Below are 22,070 nucleotides of genomic sequence, written 5' to 3' on the forward strand. Positions count from 1 at the left end.
GCACATCAACCACTAGTGTGAACTTTAGTTAACTTGAAGCAAGCCAATTGATCTACCCAATGTAGTGCACATCAAGCAACCATTTTCATTGCATGCCATTCAATAGAGAAGCAACATTTTCTTCAACGTGTGTTTTAATGCAATGAAAATTGAGTGTACCTCGTAAAGCAAAGTGATAAATGCTTCTGCTCCCGCTTGATCAATCGATCCCAACTTCTCATTTCACCCATCCTGCGTCAATCCCATAACCCTAAAACCCAACCGGAGGAGCGAAGAAACGCAACCAAACAGACGATTGACGGTCATGAGCTGGTGATTATTGCCATATGTTATTTGCGATGGGATGTTCCCTCGGGGGAGGCCTGCAACGGGTCTTTATGGCAGCGCCCACCTGCGCGGGGTAAGGCTTGGTTGCTGCCATCGCTCTCTCACGAATAGCTCTTCTTTTCTCTGGCCAGAAGCACTCAGATTTTTTTGCTCATTCTTCCAGTTACATCCCGGTGCTTCGCGCTGGTGTTGAAGGGCAGCTATGCTAGTTTTTAATGCGCGTTCATGTTAGTGTTAGGAATGAGGCTATTTGAAGGTTAAGGTAAGTGTGTAAGGGCTTTTAGTATGAAACTTATTGAAGCATGAAATGACCAATTATTTATTGGTTGGAAAGCTCTAACAATGTGTGCAGGCTATCCTTGTGCTCGGCACTCTTTCTAGGGCAATGCTTCACACTTTTATAAATATTAAAGTATATTGAATGTAGAAAAACATTGAATTTTAGAGAGAAAAAGAGAGACATTTATAATAAGTAAAATTAATGCATAAGAAAAAAATACCTTGAAATGTGTGAAAGAGAGAAAGTACGTGTGCATGCTAGCTGACGAGTATGTATATATACACACATATGATAATATATTAATAATACATAATTATATTACATACAAATTATAATATTAACTATATAATGTATATTCATTGTATTACATAATATAAGATCTATTATGCTAATAATATAATTAATAATTATAGTATAATTAATATATATTTTATAAGCATAACGATCATGTTTACATACATACATACTATGTATGTATGTACATGTACATGTACACATATATATACATATACATACACGTGTGCGTGTGTGTGTGCGTGCGTGCGTGCGTGGGTGCGTGCGTGTGTGTGTGTGTGTGATTTTTTTTATTTTTTTTTGGGGCGGCGGGGGGGGGGGGGGGGGGGGGGGTTGGTTGGTGGCATCCACCACATGGCAAAGCCCACGAAACTTCTTCTTAATATATGAGATAAAGAAAAGAATTGCTCTTGGTCCAAGACAAATTGCATGTGTTATACATGTATTAGAATGTGATTTTTAATCATGAAAGTGCAAAGTATGAGCCCATTACATATTAGACATCATGTGTAAAGTATATGACTCATATTAGTGTGAGAAAAAATTATCTACCCTTCATAATGAAGCATAGGTCACTCTACACTTAATTTGAAAAACTTATTACCGCCTTCAAATTTTATCATTATAGCATAAAGTTGAGAGTATTGTCTTAGAATTGCAAATCATAAAGTGAAATTTCCTACATGCAAATACAAGACAAGCTAAAAAAATTTGTCCTAGTATTGGTGGCCATGCAAACATGAACACCTAGCTACCCCATTACATGCAGTTTCATAAGCAACTAGGCTAATCACCTCACTTGTACAATGAGTAGCACCTAAAGTTAAAGATGGCTAGAAAGCCCTAAAAGAATGCAACTTGAGTTCAAATATTGTTTTGTAGGTCTCTGATGGTCATTTTTGGAGTTTTGTAGTTCAAATACTAAGAGAGAAAGAGGGGCAACTATACAATTTTCTTCAACAATTAAAGCTTATGTATCATGTTCATTTAGCGACTTGGGACGGTACGTCCGGGTTACACATAAGCATAAGGCTTCCTAATGCTTGCAATATCTTCTAATTCCAATCAAAGGACTTCACAAAGAAACATACAACAATGATCAATATTCTTCTAGCCAGATCCATTCCAATGCAAAAGCTTACATAATCCCAATAACCATTGGTTTGTTCAAGCTAATCAACACTTGGATACTTGTTTTTTTAATAATCTAGGTGTATTGTTTGATTGAAGATCTAGCCAATAGCTTTGCAACTTCATCTTGCTTCTTTGCTAGATATGGAAAGAAAAGCTTCATGCATCCAAAGGACTGCTCATGGCTTCTTCTTCCCTAGCTTTGCTACATACCAACAAATGAATATGCCTCCATTTCTCCAAGTTGGCCTGATTTGCACTAGATTATAACATGTCAAACTTGCTCAATATTGCATGATTCAAACTCCCCACGAACATCCACGGCCTTGATCTATTTGTAGATCATTCAAATAACTCTGTGCATGTAGCATTGCAAAATCATGGAACCACACATTAGACACCATTGGTGATGTCTTGAACCTACACCATGGCTCCATAGAATTTTGAGAATTATAGCAACTACAACATGGGAAAAAGCCATGCCTAGATTGTGTAGGCATGGACAACAACAACAACATTCCAAGGTGTATGCAAGGGCTTTAGCAACATCTCCACTACAAAGAGAGAGAGAGAGATGCATCGGTGGCTAGTCCATCTGCTTGCTCGTGGTTGCCCCTAGCCACTGCCACCAACACCTTCGATCCCACCAATGTTGTTTGCATGTTGTCCTAATGATTCGCATGAGAGAGAGAGAGAGAGAGAGAGAGAGATGAGCCAAGTTGGTGATAGTGATGAGTCACATGAAGGGGTCGTGGAGGAGGCGGCCCAAGTGTAGGCATTAGCTCTTAGTATGTGGAGGCGACAGCTCTTGGTATGCACTGGCTTGAGCAACCCCTTCAACACAAACTATACCGGTTTTGATCTTCTTGTTGGGGGTAAAAGCACCTATACTGCCTTGTGTTTACTTCACACGTTATGACCACACACATATACACTACAAGTGGCGAGTGCCCATCATTGAAATTTATTATTTATTCTTTTAATAACTATTGAATTAGGGAATGCTGATCACACATTGCAATTGTTGGAATTCCCACATACGATGTCTCTCTCTCTTGCTCTCTTGCTCCATCCACTGTAGTTCTTGCTTCCACTTGTGTACTTCCACTTGGGCTCTACCTTTCAACTAGTATCAAAGCCAACCATTCGAGGAGCTTCTTTATCCTTTGCTTTAGCCAAATTCTAGCTCAAGGTTTCATGGCAACCATTGTTTCTTTCTCCAAAGGTATGCATTGAGTCTTTCCTTCTCCCAACTTGTTCTAACTTGCTTCAGGCTTGTCGAGAAGCTTCCTAGGGCTTAGAGAAGCCTTATTGAGTGCTTATTGAGCTAAGAAGTAGCCATTCTATCCATTTTGAGTGGATAAAGAACATGTTATAGAAGTCACGGATAGCTTTGGCAACTTGACATCACTTTTATATTTTGGCCATAACTTTTTCATATGTATCAGATTCGGGCATTCTATAGCTAGAAATGAAGAGCACAACAAAAGTTGTAGATTTGAGCCATAGAGTTGATTTTATGCAATTTTTAGTTCTCTATTTCACACATAATAGAATAGTTTTGGTTTGAGCAACAAACAATAAATTTCATAATGCATGTTTAATACTTTGAGGATACTATTCTGGTACCCACATGATATGGTTATGCTTTGGGGTGCTGTAAGGATTATTTAAGAGCTTAACTAGCTTAGTTTTATAGAGATTTATTGCTATCATAAAAATTTGGAGAGCAAGTGTACAAAAGTGAACTTTGTGCTTTGAATGCCTATTGTGTTTACATTGTATTTTTTGTATTCTTCATGTCTTGACATTGATGTATGAGCTCAGATATGGTCACAATACACTTTGATACTTGGATTTGAGCTCCATTTGATATATCCATGGAAGTACGTGGGCTCAACAGCTTGGCTGGAGCAAAAACAGCTACATCACATACATACAAGGCTTGTCAAAGCTGTCTATATGGGATAGCAAAGAGAACCCACTGTTCATCCTTGGACATCCAGGATTGGTGCCTGTTGTTGAGCTGAAATTGCATTAGACTGACTTAAACAGCCCCAAAACACACTTAATTAATGATGAAACCTTATCATTTTTAAAAAGAAACGCGATCCTAGAGAGTTACAGTGTCCCACATGCCAAACCCTAATTTAGGTGCCGCAAACTTTTTATAATAGGCATGCAACCCACCACTCTCTTTACTTGCTTACATGAATTGAAGCTTCATTTGACACTTATACTCATAGATGTATTTGTGATACACTTAGGCTTTCGAGATGCTTTGATGTATATGTCTTGAGCTTTGCTTGCTTACTGTTGCATTTCTCATTTTCTTTCAATGGGAGATGCTTGTACTTACTTGGCAAAGCATGGTTCTTTGAGACTATGAGACTCTTGGTTTATGTATATTTTCTCTTGTATGCTATTGGGTATAGTTACCTCCGCTTGTGAACTTATTTGATATTATATGCTTTGAACACTAGCAATGATCTTTGTTAGTAATCTGTTAATGATGCATATGCTTATGAGATGTATGGTTTACTAACACTTTGATTCCGTGACAGTCTTTGGTACCAGTGGTCTATATTTAGTCACTACTAGTTGCATTCTTTGTATCCTGGTTGCTACTCAAATATCCTTAAGTGGGAGCTTTCTTTCTTGGCTATTTGCCCATATTTGGATTGACATATGTATTGTCTTTATGTTAGCATTGTTGTAATTATAATTTTGAGCATTGTCCTAGAGAGTAGACATTATACTTTGGCTATTCATTACTTGCAATTAGTGGACATCTCTCTATTTTGATTATCCCTCCTATTTTGCACTCTGTTTGGCTAAATTTTGGGGCCGATTTGCAGTCATTTACAATAGCTCATTCTCTTATATTTTGCATTGGTATACTATTATTATGGCTAGTTCTTCAAGTGATAATGCTATTTTCAATATTGAAAAGCTTGATGGTATAAATTTCACCTATTAGAAGATGCAAATATGGTAAGTACTGCTTCAAAAAGGTAGGTTAGGCCTTTGAAAACCGAGAGTGTAAAGCTTGAAGGCATTGATCTCAAGATACGTGGGATGAGTTGAATGGTTAAAATAGCTCATGGACCTTCACATGAAGGAAGAGACTACTATGTCTACACATTTGAATGAATTTTATTCTACTTTCAACTAGTTGACTTTGTAGGGTATTGGGTTCAAGGATAATCTCTCTCCCTTGTTCTTGCTTGTGACACTTCTCATGGGATACTTTCCATACTACCATGTGTGGTAATATACCTAAGGATGGTATAAAACTCTAGGATGTTAAGGGTGCCTTACTCAGAGAGGAGATAAATAGAAAGAATGTGGATGTGGCATGTACTTCTCATGCATTGACTATTAGAGGCAAACATGATGATAAGAGCATGACTACCATGGTAGAGACTCATGGATATCTTAGTCTCATGGGCAATCTCACAATAAGTCACGTGGTCGTAAGGCCTCTCTTACATGTCATTATATCGCGAGAAGCAAGGTCATATCAGGCCACATTGCCATAAAATGCGTGATGATAAGCATTAGGAGAAAGGTAAGGGAAAAGTGCAAGAAATTTTCGATAAGTGTAGCATTGTTCCTAATAAGTCTAGCATGAAAATTAAAGAGATAAATGCCTTGGAGCTCGAGTCTGATAATGATTACATCTTCACAACTTCTTCTCTTGATGCTAGTCAGTTGGCTCATGGCTTGTCCACTTTCTCTCAGTGTTGGCTACTTGATTTGGGGTATTTTTTTCATGTTACCCCACATAGGAATTGGTTTCATTTCTGTTGCTGCATGACACATTCTGTGAGACTAGGAAATGACTTAGCATTGGATATTTTTGGCATTGGTGATATTAGACTACAGTTTGCTTCAACCAACACTTTTGTTTTGCATGATATACGCCATGTTTCAGCTTTGACCAAAAGTCTACTCTCTGTTGGGTCATTGGATGATATAGGATATCATGTATCTTTTGGTGATTCAGCGTAAAAGATTACATGTGGGAATCTTGTCTATGCTTGAGGTGCCAAGGCTAGTAGCCTCTATTCCTTACTTGTATCTAGGTCTATTGACCATGTTTTGGTTGTGGTGTGGTTGACATATCACATGTATCTTTATGGCATCGTTGCATTGGACATATGTGCTTTCTTATTTGCAATATCTTTTGCCCCTTGACTATAAATGTTTTGATTCATGTGATCATTTGTTTGTATGGTAGGTAGACATACAGTAGTCATAGGAAGTTCAGTATTACATACATGGATAAGCCTTTGGCTCTTGTTTATTTTGATGTTTGTGGTCCCATACCTTGTCAATCACTAGGTGGTGTAAAGTAATTTGTGATTTGCATTGATGATAATTCATATAAGGTCTAGGCATATCCCATAAAGCAAATATTAGATTTATTGGCTACCTTTCAATATTGACTTGCTTTTATTATTGAGAACCAATTTGGGTATAAGCTGAGATGCCTCAGGTCAGATAATGGGAGTGAATATGTCTCTAAATCGTTTGAGTAGTTTTGCGATGAGCAAGGTATTAAGTGCTTAGCTGACTGCTCCTTACACCCCATCCCAGAATGGTGTTGCAAAGTGCATGAATAGGATGATTCAAGAAAGAGTTCACAGCATGCTTAGCCAAGCAGGCTTACCACAATATTTTTGGGATGAGGTGATTACTATATGATAAATAGATCCCCATGTATTGCTATTGGTTATCATGTTGCAAATGAGCTATGTTCTAAAAAACCTGCATTATATTCTCATTTGAATGTCTTTGGATGTGAGGCTTTTTGTCATGTTCTTAAGGGCAAATGTAATAAGTGAAAGGTGAGAAGGATCAAAGCTTGCACTTGGAGAGCTATGGCGAGAGAGTAAGTGAAAGGTGAGAAGGATCAAAGCTTGCACTTGGAGAGCTATGGCGAGAGAGTAAGTGAAAGGTGAGAAGGATCAAAGCTTGCACTTGGAGAGCTATGGCGAGAGAGTAAGAGCAAGAAAGAGAGAGTTGAGAAATGGGAACTCCAATAGTCACAATGCGTGATTGGACCTTTCTTTATTCAATCTATCACTAAAAGAATAAAGAATAAAGTGACGATGATAGGCGCCTGCCACCTATAGTGTACAGTGGTGGCGGGTACTATTAGTGTAGTAATACACAAGCGGCTAGGCAGAGGCGCCTTTACCCCCAACAACCTCCCACTTAAAAGTAAATCTGCTCCAGTGATGAGGAGTGAAAAAGAAAAAAATAAGAAGAAAAATATAGTATAATGTACACGTGTACAACAGGATGAGGAAAAGAACGTCATTTCATCCAACGCCCATCAATCTCCTGAGCAAGGCAAAGTGCTCAATAGTGAGGCTTTTCATGAGAAAATCTGTAGGATTTTCATCAGTGGAGATCTTGACAAGGTCAATAGACTTGTCCTCCATGACCCCACGTATGAAGTGATACCTCACACTAGCTGAATAGTACTCATAGAATCTGAATGTAGCATAGATATAGCATCAATCCCAAAGGTCATGAACCAAACGGCCTAACCATATGGCCTCCTTGCACACCTCGATAGTTGGAACATACTCGGCCTCAGTGGTAGATAGAGTCGTACACTTCTGAACCCTGGACATCCAAGAGACAGCACCTCCAACATAGGTGAATATATAGCCAAAAGTGGACTTTCTACTATCTCCATGTTCTACATAATCAGAGTCTATGTACCCCACAACTCCTATATCCCGGTTGCCATAGAAAATACATATATTTGTTATGCCGGTATCTCATGATACCCTTCACGGCATCCCAATGTTTATTGCCAGGTGTAGCCATATAGTGTGCCACAACACCAACTGCAAAGGAAATATCTGGACGAGTGGCTATCATGGCATACATCAAACTACCCATGACTGATACATAAGGGATCTTGGCTATCTCAGCCCTCTGCTTATCTATCTGCAGGCAATCGTCCTGTGTGACCTTCACATAAGAAGGTAATGGACAGCCAATAGACTTCACGTCCTACATGCTAAAACACTCAAGGACTTTATGAATGTACTCCCTCTGTGAGAGGTAGAGTAGTCCCTGATGCCTATCGCACTTAATGCGCATACCAAGAATGTGAGAGGTCTGTCCCAAATCCTTCATCTCAAAGCTCTTCTTCTTAAGACCATCTAGCTCATCATGAGCTTTCCTTGCTATCAACATATCATCCACATAAAGTACCAAAATAAGCAATGAGTCATTATGGGCTTTCTTCGTGTAAAGACACGGATCCATAGCACTCCTGCTATACCTCTGTGATTGCATAAAGGTATCGAACTTATGATACCACTCCCTAGGTGCCTGCTGCAAGCCATAAGGACTTTTCTTCAACTTGCATTCTAGGTGCTCCCTACCAGGTTCTGTAAAGCCCTTAGGCTACTCCATGTAAATCTCATCGTGCAAATCCCCATGCAAGAATGCAGTCTTGGCATCCATCTAATACATGTCCAATTCAAGTTGTGCGACTAAGGTCAAAACAAAGAGTAGGATGGTCATCTTGATATCAAAGTCAACTCCATGATCTTGTTAAAACCCTTAGCAACAAGTAGCCTTATAAGCCAGCTTGGTGTTTGCAAGGGTACTTTTCAGCTTGTATACCCATTTGCATGGCAAGGCCTTCTTGCCCTTAGGCAATACAACCAAATCCCAAGTCATTCTTATGTAGGGAGTCCATCTTAGACTACATAGCCCTCTCCCAGAAGTGACTATCACCCCTGCGCATAGCCTCATCATAGGTGAGAGGCTCTCTTGCATTTGTAACCAATACATAATGCATTGAGGGCTCAAATCTATTAGGGGGATGTCTATCTCTAGTAGATCATCTCACTGTATGCTCTGCTACATGTCCAACACCCTCACCATGTGTACCAACTGCTGTTGCAGGCTATCCAATTGGCTATGCAAGAGCATGTGGCTCCTCCTGGAATATAACCCTGCGTATCTCTACCACCTTCTTAGGCTGCCTATTCATCTTGTCTTCATGGAAGACTACATCATGACTGCGGATGACTTTCCATGCCTACGGATCCCAAAGGTAGTAACCCATCTTGCATGCATCTCCATAGCCAAGAAAAATGCATTTGACACTCTTAGGATCCAACTTACTACGCTTGTCTTTGGGCACATGGCAATATACCTCTCACATCTAAAGACATATAGATGCGCATAAGATAGAGGTTTTTTAGTCCATACCTCCTCTACAACTTGGAAATTCAAACCACTAGAAGGTGATCTATTTGTAATATACACAGTTGTACTGACTACCTTAGTCCAAAAGCCTTGTGGTAGGCCTGCATGACTAAGTATACTGCGTACACGCTCATGGATGGTTCTATTTATCCGCTCAGCCAAACCATTCTGGTGTGGGGTATAGGGGGCGATCAATTGATGCTTAATACCCCTTTTGTCACATAGCTGCTCAAAGGCACATGACACATATTCTCCCCCATTGTCAGTCCTAAGGTATTTCATCCTGTGCCCAGTCTAGTTTTCAACCAATGCAAGCCATCTCTAAAACATTGTTAAGACATTTGACTTAAGCTTAATGGGATAATGTCAAGAATCGCGTGGTGGGGGGACTTGCTCAAGATGCTGTGTTGAACACACACAGAATGCACAAGGAGAAGCTCACTCAAAAGACAAGAAGAGAGATGGAGGCCAAAACGTTTTCTTGCTGGTTTCTTCTTCTTCTTCCACACTTTTTAATGTACACAAAGTATAGATAAGATACAACATAAAGGAAAGTGGCCTACTAAGTCAAACAATGCATAACCTACTACACTAGTCGACTGGCGCTATAACTATGCCAGCTGTAAATAGGTGTAACAACCTGAATATAATAAGTAATGAGTTAGTGGCCATGTGAGAGTCATAATGACTACCGACGTGCTAAGTGTAGACGTGTGGACCCATCTAACCAGGCGGTCCAAGCTCAACTACATCTCTACAGCTCCAAGTAAGCTTCGAAACTTTTGAAGCTTCTCTATACCCAATGCCTTCGTGAAGATGTCAGCTATTTGATCCTGTGTGCTGACATACACCAAGTCAATATCACCTGCTAGTACCTTCTCTCTCACAAAGTGATAGTGTACCTCAATATGTTTTGTCCTGGCATGGAACACAGGGTTCCTAGCCAACTGTATACTGCTCATGTTATCACAGTAAATGACAACTGGACCTTCCACCAGCACATCTTAATCAGCCAATAACTTTTGTAGCCATACTATCTGACATACTGCAACAGCAGCACCTCTATACTCAGCCTCTGTACTCAACAAAGCAACTGTATATTACTTTTTGCTACTCCAAGCAACTGTTGCACAACCAAGAGAGAACATATATCCGCTGGTAGATCTTCTATCAGACATACTACTAGCCCAATCTATATCTGTGTATCCAAACACTTGTACATCTATACCTGTCTCATAGAAAAGTCCATAATGTAATGTGGACTTCACATATCTCAATATGCGTCTGATTGCATCCAAATGTGGCTTTCTAGGTACTTGCATAAACTGACTTATAAGACCAACAACGTAGCTCAAGTCTGGCCTTGTAATGGTCATGTAGATAAAAATCCCCACTATCCTCCTGAACATAGTAGGGTCTTCTATCTCATCCCCAATATCAACACTCAACTTTACATTCTGCTCCAACAGGACTGAAAGTGGTTTGCATGCTGTCATACCATAGTTGGACAACATATCCAAGCCATACTGTCTTTGGGACAGCCATATACCATCATCACATCTGATCACCTCAATGCCAAGGAAGTACCTTAGCTCACCTAAATTCTTCATCTCAAACTTCTTCTTCAAAAAGTCCTTGACTTCAGCAATCCCACTATCACTATCATCTGTAATAATCAAGTTATCCACATAGATAACTATGATGACCAAACCTGCACCTCCCTTTCTCACATAAAGTGAGTGATCAGCATCAGAAACATAAAAGCCAATATTGATAAGATACTCTCTGATCTTATTGGACCATGCTCTAGGTGCTTGCTTGAGCCCATAGAGCGCCTTCTTCAACCTACACACATACGTGGGATGCTCTAAATCTTCATAACCTGCTGGCTAATCCATATACACTTCTTCCTACAAATCACCATGCAAGAAGGCATTCTTCACATCCGTTTGCTGCAACCTCCACCTTTTGGCTGCTGCCAAAGCAATCACATATCTGACAGTTGCCATCCTAGCAACTGGACTCAAGGTTTCATCATAATCTATGCCATATGTCCGGGCATAGCCTTTTGCAACCAGCCTAGCTTTGTACCTACTAATAGAACCATTTGCATTGTGCTTAATCTTATAAATCCACTTACATCCAATAGCTTTCTTGCCCTTTGGCAATGATACTAGATCCCAAGTCTTATTGGCCTCTAATGCAGCCATCTCCTCATCCATTGCTGCATCCCAATGAGTATAACCAACAGCCTCCTCAAAACAAGTGGCTCAACATCCTCAACTAGTTTCACCATATAAGTATAATGGTGAGCTGCATAACCTTCAAAACCAAATCTTTTAATAGGGTATTTGACTTTGCTAGATCTGCATACCATCGGATCACTCAATGGAGCCTTTACATTACTATGAGCTCTCTGTACACCTGGTGTCCTGACAGAAGGAATGCCAAGCTCATCATCCAAGCTTTTTGAGCCACTGGAATCTCCATCAAGAACTGCATCAATGCCATTTGACACTTTATTCTTTCCTTTGTCTTTACCTGTAGTGCTACTAGATGCACTTGAAGATGTAGAGCTACTCCTTAGTCTCCTAGACCAAGGACTACCAGATGATGTCTCTGGTCCACTAAGAGTCCACGATTCTTGCTTTTCAGCCTGCACATGAGTGTCATGATCATCATCATCATCCAATGCATCACCACTAGATGCATGCCAACTGCTCATTTAATCAAAGATGACATCCCTGCTCACTCTGAACTTACATGTGACAGGGTTATAACAACGATACCCTTTCTGCTCTAAAGAGTATCCAATAAAGACACATTTTTTTGCCTTTGGATCAAGCTTCTTCCGTAGCTCATCTGGCACATGAACATATGCAACACAACCAAATACCTTCAAGTGCGATACATCAGGCTTCTTGCCAGTAAAGCATTCTTCAGGAGTCATTCCATGAACTGTAGCTATGGGAGTTCTGTTCATAATATAAATAGCACTATGAACAGCCTCAGACAAAAAATGCTTAGGCATATTCTTTTCAGCCATCAAGGTGCGTGCACCTTTTGCAATATGCCTGTTTTTCCTTTCTGCAACTCCATTTTGCTGTGGGGTATATCTGCATGTGAACTATCTCTTTATCCCATGAGACCTCAGAAAATCACTGAACTCATTCGAGAGGTACTCTCCCCCTCCATCTGACCTCAAGTACTTTACTTTCAAGCCTGTTTCTCTTTCAACTGGAGCCTTGAAAGTTCTAAAGTGCTCAAACGCTTCACTCTTTTCCTTCATAAAATATACCCACAGCTTTCTAGAACAATCATCAATGAATGTGACAAAGTATGAACTACCTCCAAGAGATACATTTTGTGTAGGCTCCCAAATGTCTGTATGCACAACATCAAGGATATTTCTGCTTACATCTCTGTCATGTGAAAAGGGTTGTCTTCCCTGCTTACCAAACTGACATGCTTCGCATACCTTATGAAATTCTACAACTCTAAATGTAGGCAAACCTGTAACCAACCCTTTGGACTGCATTAATTTCAGCCTTTGTATATTTGCATGTCCAATGCGTTTGTGCCAAATTTCAATATCTACAACAACACATTTTTCTTTAGCATACATAGCAGCATTCATAGTAGGAATTCTAGCATCCAGAGTAAATATACGTCCATCTCTACTTCCCTTTGCAACTAACCTACACTTGTCATTGAAGTCTTCTACAAAGTAGCCCTTTGCATTGAATCTGACTTTTAGCCCTTGCTCTACCATCTGACCGACTGATACCAAGTTCTTTGTAATAGATGGCACATGTAATACATCTGAAAGACTCTTTGTCTTACCATCATACAAGGACAAGGCAACTTTTTCAATGTGTGAAATTTGGTGGCATGAATCATCACCCATCTTCACATAACCTGCATTTTACAAATCCTGCATCTCTCCCAACCATTCTACATGGCTGGTCATATGATTGGATGCACCTGAATCAGCATACCAAACATCATCATGTGTTCTCTTTCCTATAACAGCATTCAGCATATGCTGCATAACAAACATACATTCATTTTTGTCTTCATTCTGTCGTGAAGACGATGCATAGTTTCCTTGTTGTAACTTACCACTGTGAATATGATCTTTCTTAGCATAACATTGGGCTGCAATATGACCTGTTTTGCCACAGTAGTGACACATAATACTAGAGTTGTTAGACCTCTGTTCTGCCATCCACCTCTTCCTCTAAAGTCCCCTGCCTCTAAAGTTACCACGACCTCCTGAAACCTGCATATCGCCAAATTGCTGATTCAATTTGTTTTGCTGGTTGTCACTACCACGTCCTGTACCATGATCTCTTGAAGAGAACCTGCCACGTCCCCTTCCTAAAGTTGAGTAGAAAGCTTGGACCTGTTCACCACTTCTTTCAGGTGTCTCACTCTGCATATTGATCTCTTTAGTGATCATAAGAGAGACCAACTCATCGAAATCTGGAAATGGCTTTCTGACATATACGGAAGTTACAAAGGACTTCCAAGCCTTTTCATTGTTAAGTCCACCCAAGGTAGATGACACCAAATCATCATCATCGGGCATTGCATCAATCGCTGCCAAGGCATCTGCAATGCTCCTTACCTTCAGTGCATACTCATTGATAGACATCTTCCCTTTCTTCAATGTATTCAACTCTTGCTTGAGTTGAATCTTTCGTGCCTTTGTATTTACGGAAAATATACTTTCAAGTATAGTCCAAGCTGCATATGAATTCTCTGCAATTCTGATATGTCCTAGCTTATTATATTACTGCAGACAACCAATACATGACCTTTTGGTCTTTTGCATTCCATTCCTTTCCTGCCTTTGTCTCTTCTGCAGTTGGAGGATCACTCACCTCCGGCTCCTTTTCTTCACCTGACACAAACTCGTAGAGGCCTTTTCCAATAAGGAAGTTCGTGACATGGAACTTCCATGAATGATAGTTGTTATTGTCGAGCTTCTCAATAATGGGGTTTCCACTATTCTCTGCCATTATCACAAAACTAATACCAAACAACAAGAAAATCTTCTACAATCCTCGACCTGTAGTGCACAGCAATACACTAGACAGCCTTTTTCACTGTCTGGTCAACAATACATGCAACAACCAGTTTGCAGATAAACCTTGTGTTTATTCCCTGGTAAATACCTTTGAACTTACAAATCTGAAATCTGTAACTAGTGCACTTGTATACAGCAGACAGCTAAAATTGCAGGGTATCTCGAATTGCTGTCCGCAACCTTGTGGCTCTAAAACGGGGCCTGAAATGACCTCGGATGGCCAAAACAGCAGCGGGTGAGCCCTAAAGAGTTAATTCTGCAGAATACACAGCGCTCTTCGCGCACACCAAATCTCATTACAATCTGAGATTTTTGCTCTGCCTTGCTTTTGGTGCCTCCATGAGCACTGTCCAAGAGAAAGAGTGGAAGAATGGGAGAGCTTCTTACCCGTGGCTTGCTTGCTCGAACCTTGCTTTCTCCTTCACTTCAACCTTCAAAATCAGCCTCTCTCAGTGGCGCGGCTCTGATACCATGTCAAGAATCACGTGGTGGGGGACTTGCTCAAGATGTTGCGCCGAACACACATAGAATGCACAAGGGGAAGCTCACTCAAGAGACAAGAAGAGAGATGGAGGCCAAAACGTTTTCTTGCTGGTTTCTTCTTCTTCTTCCACACTTTTCAACGTACACAAAGTATAGATAAGATACAACATAAAGGAAAGTGGCCTATTAAGTCAAACAATGCATAACCAACTACACTAGTCGACTGGCGCTATAACTATGCCAGTTGTAAATAGGTGTAACAACCTGAATATAATAAGTAATGAGTTAGTAGCCATGTGAGAGTCATAATGACCACCGACATGCTAAGTGTAGACGTGTGGACCCATCTAACTAGGCAGTCCATCATTATTGTCTGCATGTGTTGAGCTTGTCATCTCAATAGATAAGCCCAGACTTTACGTGAAAAATTGTCAAGAAACGTCACAAAATACTTTGTGCTACCCATAGATTGACAGGACATGGGTCCACAAAAATCCAAATATACCAAAGCTAAGGGCTCACTCATGCGCGTCCTACCAAACTTCTTATACGTATTCCTAGTCTATCTGCCATAAAGACAATGCTCACATGAATCAAAACATGCATAGTCAAGGGGTGGTAAGTACTGCAAACCAGAAAGCATTTTCATTCCCTTCAAGGATATATGGCCCAAACGAGCATGCCAAAGAGATACATGTGGGATGGAACCCACTGATAAAACATGTTCAATAGAGGACCCATCAACTACAAGAGGATAGAGGCTGCTAGCCTCGGCACCTCTAGAAAGCACAAGTTTGCCACGTGTGATCTTCCAGGCAGAATCTCCAAAAGAGACATGAAACCCAATATCATCAAGCTGCCCTATAGGCATAAGACTGTGTGTAAGTACAGGTACACGACATACATCCTGTAAAACAGAAAAATACTGCTAGTAGAGAACTGTAGCTATACATCCCCAATGCCAACAATAGAAAGTGACATATCATCACTTAAGCAATCTGAACTAGAGATAGTGCGGTAAGAGTGGAACCACACACGACATGGTGTAACATGAAATGAAGCACCATAATCCAAAAGCCAGCACTGCGCATACATAGAGTGAACCTTGGTAAACAGCGTAGCATCACAAGAACTAGCTGCAAGTATATACTCCCCATTGGAGTCATCAATTTGCATGATATTTATCTCCTCAATTTTCACACTAGATTTCATAGATACAATGCTGCAATCAGAGCACTTTTCCTGTACTTTGTATTTCCCCTTCTCTTTGTGCTTCTCATTGCACAACTCATGACATTGTTGGCATATATGACCCTTCTTGTTGCAATGGTGACATGTCACATTAGCATTTCTTCCACAAGACTTGCTACACAACTTACCACATGACTTAGACCTAGACTTCCTCAAGTCTCTGCCACGGCCATTCCCACAGTCATTCTTTCCATTACCATCTCTACCTCTAATAGTCAAAGCATGTGACACACGAGGCATCCAAGTTCTTACGGTTGATCTATTCCTGTAAAAGAGCACTCTCTACATTATGCAAGTTCAAAATAGTAGCAGAAGCACATAAGACAGTGCGAAATACATCCCATGACTCACTTTGAGTCTCAAGCAAAAACAATTGAGTAACCTTATCATTGAAAGTAATGCCATGCGAAGTCAAGTTCTTGAGAATATCATGGAACTGGCTCAAATGAGCAAACACCGTCAGATTCTCCTTCATGCATAGGTCCATAAGCTACTTGAGCTAATACATCTAACTTGCTAGACTTTTCTTGTCATAGATGTTCTTGATCTTATCCCAAAGCTGCCAAGCACTTTATGCTTCCTCAACCACATTGTAATGCACTTGTTTAGTGAGAGACAAGATGAGGATTGTTAACCGTCAGACGAACAAGGTGGAAAATCTCGAAAATCTAAAGTAGAAGACAAAGGCCAAGGCAAAAGTGAAATGGAAGACGAAGGCGCACCAAGGAAAATTTGGAAACACAAGAAGTGTAGAAAAGCCCTAAATAAGGGAAAAATATGTACAAGGAAAAGGACAAGTCAATACTTTTGTAAAAGAGCGCAAGCGTATTATGATTTAATTTAAGAAGCACCGGGCTCTCACCCATGCAATTTGTAAATGTAGATGAGTGGTGGAAAGGAGGCTAGGAAGATAAAAGGACAATGGAAAAAAGGGCATCGGTCACGACCGGCCATATAAAAAAGGGGATAAGGGGATGACCACCCAAAAGAGATTTAGGGTTTTGTATATAAAGTTGAAAAGTGAACGAGAAGCTCATTCTTGTGTGTGGCCAAAAGTGGCTCTCTTCTTCTTCTTCTTCTTCTTCTTGCTTGCTTGAGCCTGTGCTTGAGAGAGGGAGTGTGAGAGTGTGAGGGAGTGAGTGTGTGAGGGTGAGGGACCGTGGAGGAGAAGCTCTCCATCTTCTCTTCTCTTCTTCTATTCTCTTGTCTTGCTCACGGCAATGGAGCTTGGAGCGTGGAGCTTGAGGATGGAGCTTTCTTGAAGCTTGCACTTGGATCGTGGAGCTACTGGAGTGTGTGAGAGAGGAGGTAACTCGATCGGCATGGAGGTAAGCTCACTACACCCATAGATATGAATGGCGCGTCGGCTATGTGAGAGGTAACCATTAGTGCTCGGCTTGGAATGCTTGAAATAATAAGTGGTCCGTGGGTCTTGGCGGTTGAGCAAAAGCTCCCACATTTTGGTTCCGTTGCTGGGACCAACGGATTCAAGCCTTGAGCGCTTGTGCACTTTGAATTGAGCATCGAAGTAAGGGTTTTCCCCGAATCGGTGCTTGAGGTAGATAGGTAGGAAGCGAGGGAGTTTGAAGAGGTATTCGATCTCCTTAGCAAGTAGGTTTTTGGTTTTTGGGATTTGGAAAAGCATGTTTGAGTAGTGTAGTTATTTGCTTTGTGATTTGGGTGCATTAGGGTAGGAAAAAAAAAAGAAAAAGAAGAAAAAACAAGCATCAAGGTTTCTGCTATCATAACAGGGCATGAGGGTTTGATTCGATTACCAATTTACATTTTGGAGTTTATTGGCTATTCCATGTATATACTGTCAAGATTGTGGGAGAGAAGGAAGGAGTCTCACTTGTAGCTTTCTTGCTTGCACAATGGGGGAATACACACACAGGTGGAGGCTGAAAAACAGTTTTCCTCTTCTTAGTTGTGTAAGCCAAAAAGAACTCAAGTACATAGAAATAAAAGAACCCTATATATGGGTCTCAAACCAAACTCAACTAACTAAGGTGGCATACTAACTGAGCCACGAACTAGAGTAAATAAGGATAGCTGCCATCTAGCTATTATTTATGGGCGGTGTACCAACCGCATCTGCAACTGACAAGTTGGTGACATAAATGCACAACGGCCACCCTGGCATATCACGAGTGGAGCTCGATATCTCAACACTCCCCCTTGAGCTCAATCCCAATTCCTGCATACCAAGTAGGTCTCTGAACTTGCGCAGCTTCTCTGCGCCCAATGCCTTCGTGAATATGTCAGCTACCTGATCCTCTGTGCTGACATAAACTAGATCAATAAGACCTAGTAAAACCCTCTCTCGCACATAGTGATAATGCACCTCAATGTACTTTGTTCTAGCATGATAGACTGGGTTATTTGCCAAGTGTATACTACTCTTGTTGTCACAATAAATGACAACTGGCCCATCTATAGACTGATGCATATCATAAAGTAGCTTATGCAACCAAGCTACATCACATGCAACCATTGTTGCACCCCTGTACTCAGTCTCTGTGCTCGACAAGGCAACTGTAGGTTGTTTCTTGCTGCTCCAAGTGATTGCAGCACTCCCAAAAGAGAACACATATCCACTGGTAGATCGTCTATCAGAAATACTACCAGCCTAATCAGCATCAGTGTATCCATGCAACTGTATCTGAACCCTAGTCACATAAAATAGTCCATACTGCAATGTGGACTTTACATACCTGAGTATGCGTCTAGGTGCATCCAAATGTGGTTTCCTTGGAGCCTGCATAAACTGACTTACCAATCCAACAGCATAGCTCAAATCTGGCCTAGTAATAGTCATATAAATCAAACTTCCTACTATGCATCTACATATAGTAGGGTCTTCGAGAAGCTCACCTGCATCTGCGCTCAACTTCGCATTCTGCTCCAAAGGAATTGAAATAGGCTTACAGCCTGTCATCCCATATTTGGACAGCATGTTCAATCCATACTGCCTCTGCAAGAGCCATATCCCACTTGGTGATCTAATCACCTCAATGCCCAAGAAATAACGTAGCTCTCCCAAATCCTTCATCTCAAACTTCTGCTTCAATAGCATTTTCACATGAAGGATATCTTCATCACTATCAACTGTGATAATCAAATCATCAACATAAATGACAAGCAGCATAATACCTTTATCTATTTTTCTCACATAAAGTGAGAAATCTACCTTGGAAATTTGAAAGCCAATAGTGACAAAATACTGTCCTATCTTGTCAGACCATGCTCTAGGTGCTTGCTTCAAGCCATATAGAACTCTTCTTGCAAATCACCATGCAAGAAGGCATTCTTTACATCCATCTAATGTAAAGACCATCCCTTTGATGCAGCCATAGCAATGACTGCTCTTACGGTTCCCATCCTTGCAACCGGACTGAATGTTTCTTCATAATCAATGCCATATGTTTGTGCATACCCCTTGACTACTAATCTTGCCTTGTATCTATTCACAGAACCATCTGCATTGTGTTTCACCTTATAAACCCACTTACAACCAATTGCATTCTTATCTTTAGGCAAAGGTACCAATTCCCATGTAGCATTTACTTCCAAGGCATCTATTTCTTCATCCATGGCTTTCTCCTATTTTTCTTTTCCCATGGCTTGCTCAAAAGAAGTGGGTTTTGGTTCCTGTATCACTTTGACCATATAGGCATAGTGAATGGCTGTAAATCCATTATATTTCAGCCTATCTACAGGATACCTAGCTCTGGTAGACTACGCAAAGTAGGTTCACTCCCAGGTGCTCTCAAAACATCCCTGGTCTTCCTTACTCCAGGTTTAACAATAGAATGAATACCCAACTCATCATCAATGCTCTGTTTTGAGCCACTGGATTCACCATCCACATAAGAGTGACCTGCATTCACATCAAACATGGACTGATCTACCTTCTCTTTTCCTTTTCGTGATACCTGCATACCACTATCTGCATTGCTTTGAGAAGATTCTCCTGATCTCAATCTGCCTGTCCATGGCGAAGAATGTGAACCACTGCTAGAGGACTCTCCAGATCCACTAATATCTTGTGACTGCTGCTGTGAATTCTGTGCAGCATTACCATTTTGTGCATCCACATTATCAATCACATTTACTGGTTTATACCAGCTACTCATCTCATTAAAAACAACATCTCTGCTCACTGTAAACTTACGAGTAGAAGGGTTATAGTATCTATACCCTTTTTGCTGTAGAGAGTAACCAATAAAGATGCACTTCTCAGCTTTTAGATCCAACTTGGATCTCAACTCATCTGGCACATGAACATAGGCAATGCAACAAAAAATTTTCAAATGAGAAATATCTAGTTTCCTACCAGTATACCTCTCCTCTAGAGTCATGCCATGTATTGCTGTAGTAGGAGTCCTGTTCATTATGTAGACTGCTGTAGCAACTTTCTTAGCCTAGTAAAAATTTGGCAGGTCTTTTTCATTGAGCATGGCACTAGATACCTCTCCAATATGCCTGTTTTTCCTTTCTACAATTCCATTTTGTTGTGGGGTATGACTGCATGAATATTGCTGCTTTATGCCATGCTCCTACAAGAACCTTGCAAACTCTTTTGAGAGGTACTCTTCCCCTCCATTTGACCTTAGGCATTTTATTTGCAGGCCTGTTTCTTTTTCAACCATAGCTTGAAGAGTTTTGAAATGCCCAAAAATTTCACTTTTGTTTTTCATAAAATACACACAAATTTTCTGCTATAGTCATCAATAAAAGTGATAAAATAGTGACAGCCTCCAAGAGATGGAGCTTTAGTAGTCCACACATTAGAGTGGATTAATTCTAATGGCTTCTTACTCTCTTGAACATGTCCAGGAAATGGTTTCCTTGCCTGTTTTCCAAACTGACAGGCTTCACATACCTTATGCATTTCTGCAACCTTGAATTTAGGCAATCCTGCAACAATATTTTGGGCTTGCATTGATTTAAGTCGCTGTATATTAATATGACTAATGCATTTATGCCAGATATCAATATCTGCAACTACACCGGTCCCATGTGCAAACATTGTTGCACTCAATTCAGGCATGTCTGCATCCAACATAAACATTCTGCCCTTCTTCTTTCCTTTTGCTATCAAGCGACCTTTATTTTTCATATCCTCAACAAAGTATCCATGAGAATTAAATCTGACATGCAAGCCTTGCTCAACCATTTGACCAACAGAAACTAGGTTCTTGGTGATATTCGGGACATGAAATACATCCGACAGGTATTTCGTTTTTTCATCTTGCATAGACAAAGGAAAATTTTCAATCTGCACAATAGGATGTGCAGTATCATCACCAGTCTCCACAAATCCTAGTTTTTTCATTTTCCTTGCATCCTGCATCCATTCTGCATGACCTGTCATGTGGTTTGAAGCACTTGAGTCAACATACCACACATCATTGCTTTCTTCTGCACTTGTTACATAATTGGTCATGTGCTGCACCATAAACAAATGCTCATTTTTGTCATCACCCTGTCTACTAGAAGATGCATAATTCCCTTGTTGCAATTTTCCATTCATGATGTCATTCTGCTTTTTATAGCAGTCTTTAGCCATACGACCCATTTTACCACAGTAGTAGCATTCAACATTGCTGTTTGCATTTTGGCCTCTTTGCTATCCACCACGACCTCTTTGGCTCCCCCTACCTCTAGAGTTACCACGTCCTCCTCCATAGGACTGGTTTTCTTGAGTTTGCTGCATATTTTGATTTCTACGACGGCCTCTAGATCGACCTCCTCTACCTCTTCCAGCATTTGAGTAGAAGACAGCTTCTTTTGAAGTTCCTCCTGAAGAAGATGCATCATCATTTCTCTGCTTCTCAGAAATTAGAAGAGCAATCAACTCCTCAAAATCAGGAAATCTTTCATGGATGGAAATGGATGTTCGGAACTGTGCATAATCCTTTCCTAGACCATTCAAGGTCACAGAAACTAAATCATCATCTT

General features: G+C 40.5%; 1 protein-coding gene across 8 annotated transcripts in view; it reads right to left on the reverse strand.

Moving 5' to 3' along the window:
- The window catches only part of LOC148018535 (uncharacterized), a 34,465-nt gene extending 33,918 nt beyond the window's left edge, over positions 1-547 (reverse strand). For all 8 annotated transcript variants that reach the window (XR_015687663.1, XR_015687662.1, XR_015687660.1 and 5 more), the window contains exon 1: positions 160-547. The gene's annotated coding sequence lies outside the window, so the exon portion shown is untranslated. The remainder of the gene's footprint in view (positions 1-159) is intronic.
- Between the last annotated feature and the right edge of the window lie 21,523 nt (positions 548-22,070).

Source organism: Lygodium microphyllum, chromosome 21, assembly GCF_053477565.2.
Source record: "Lygodium microphyllum isolate KBCC chromosome 21, Lygodium_microphyllum_v1.1.10, whole genome shotgun sequence".
Lineage (NCBI taxonomy): Eukaryota > Viridiplantae > Streptophyta > Polypodiopsida > Schizaeales > Lygodiaceae > Lygodium > Lygodium microphyllum.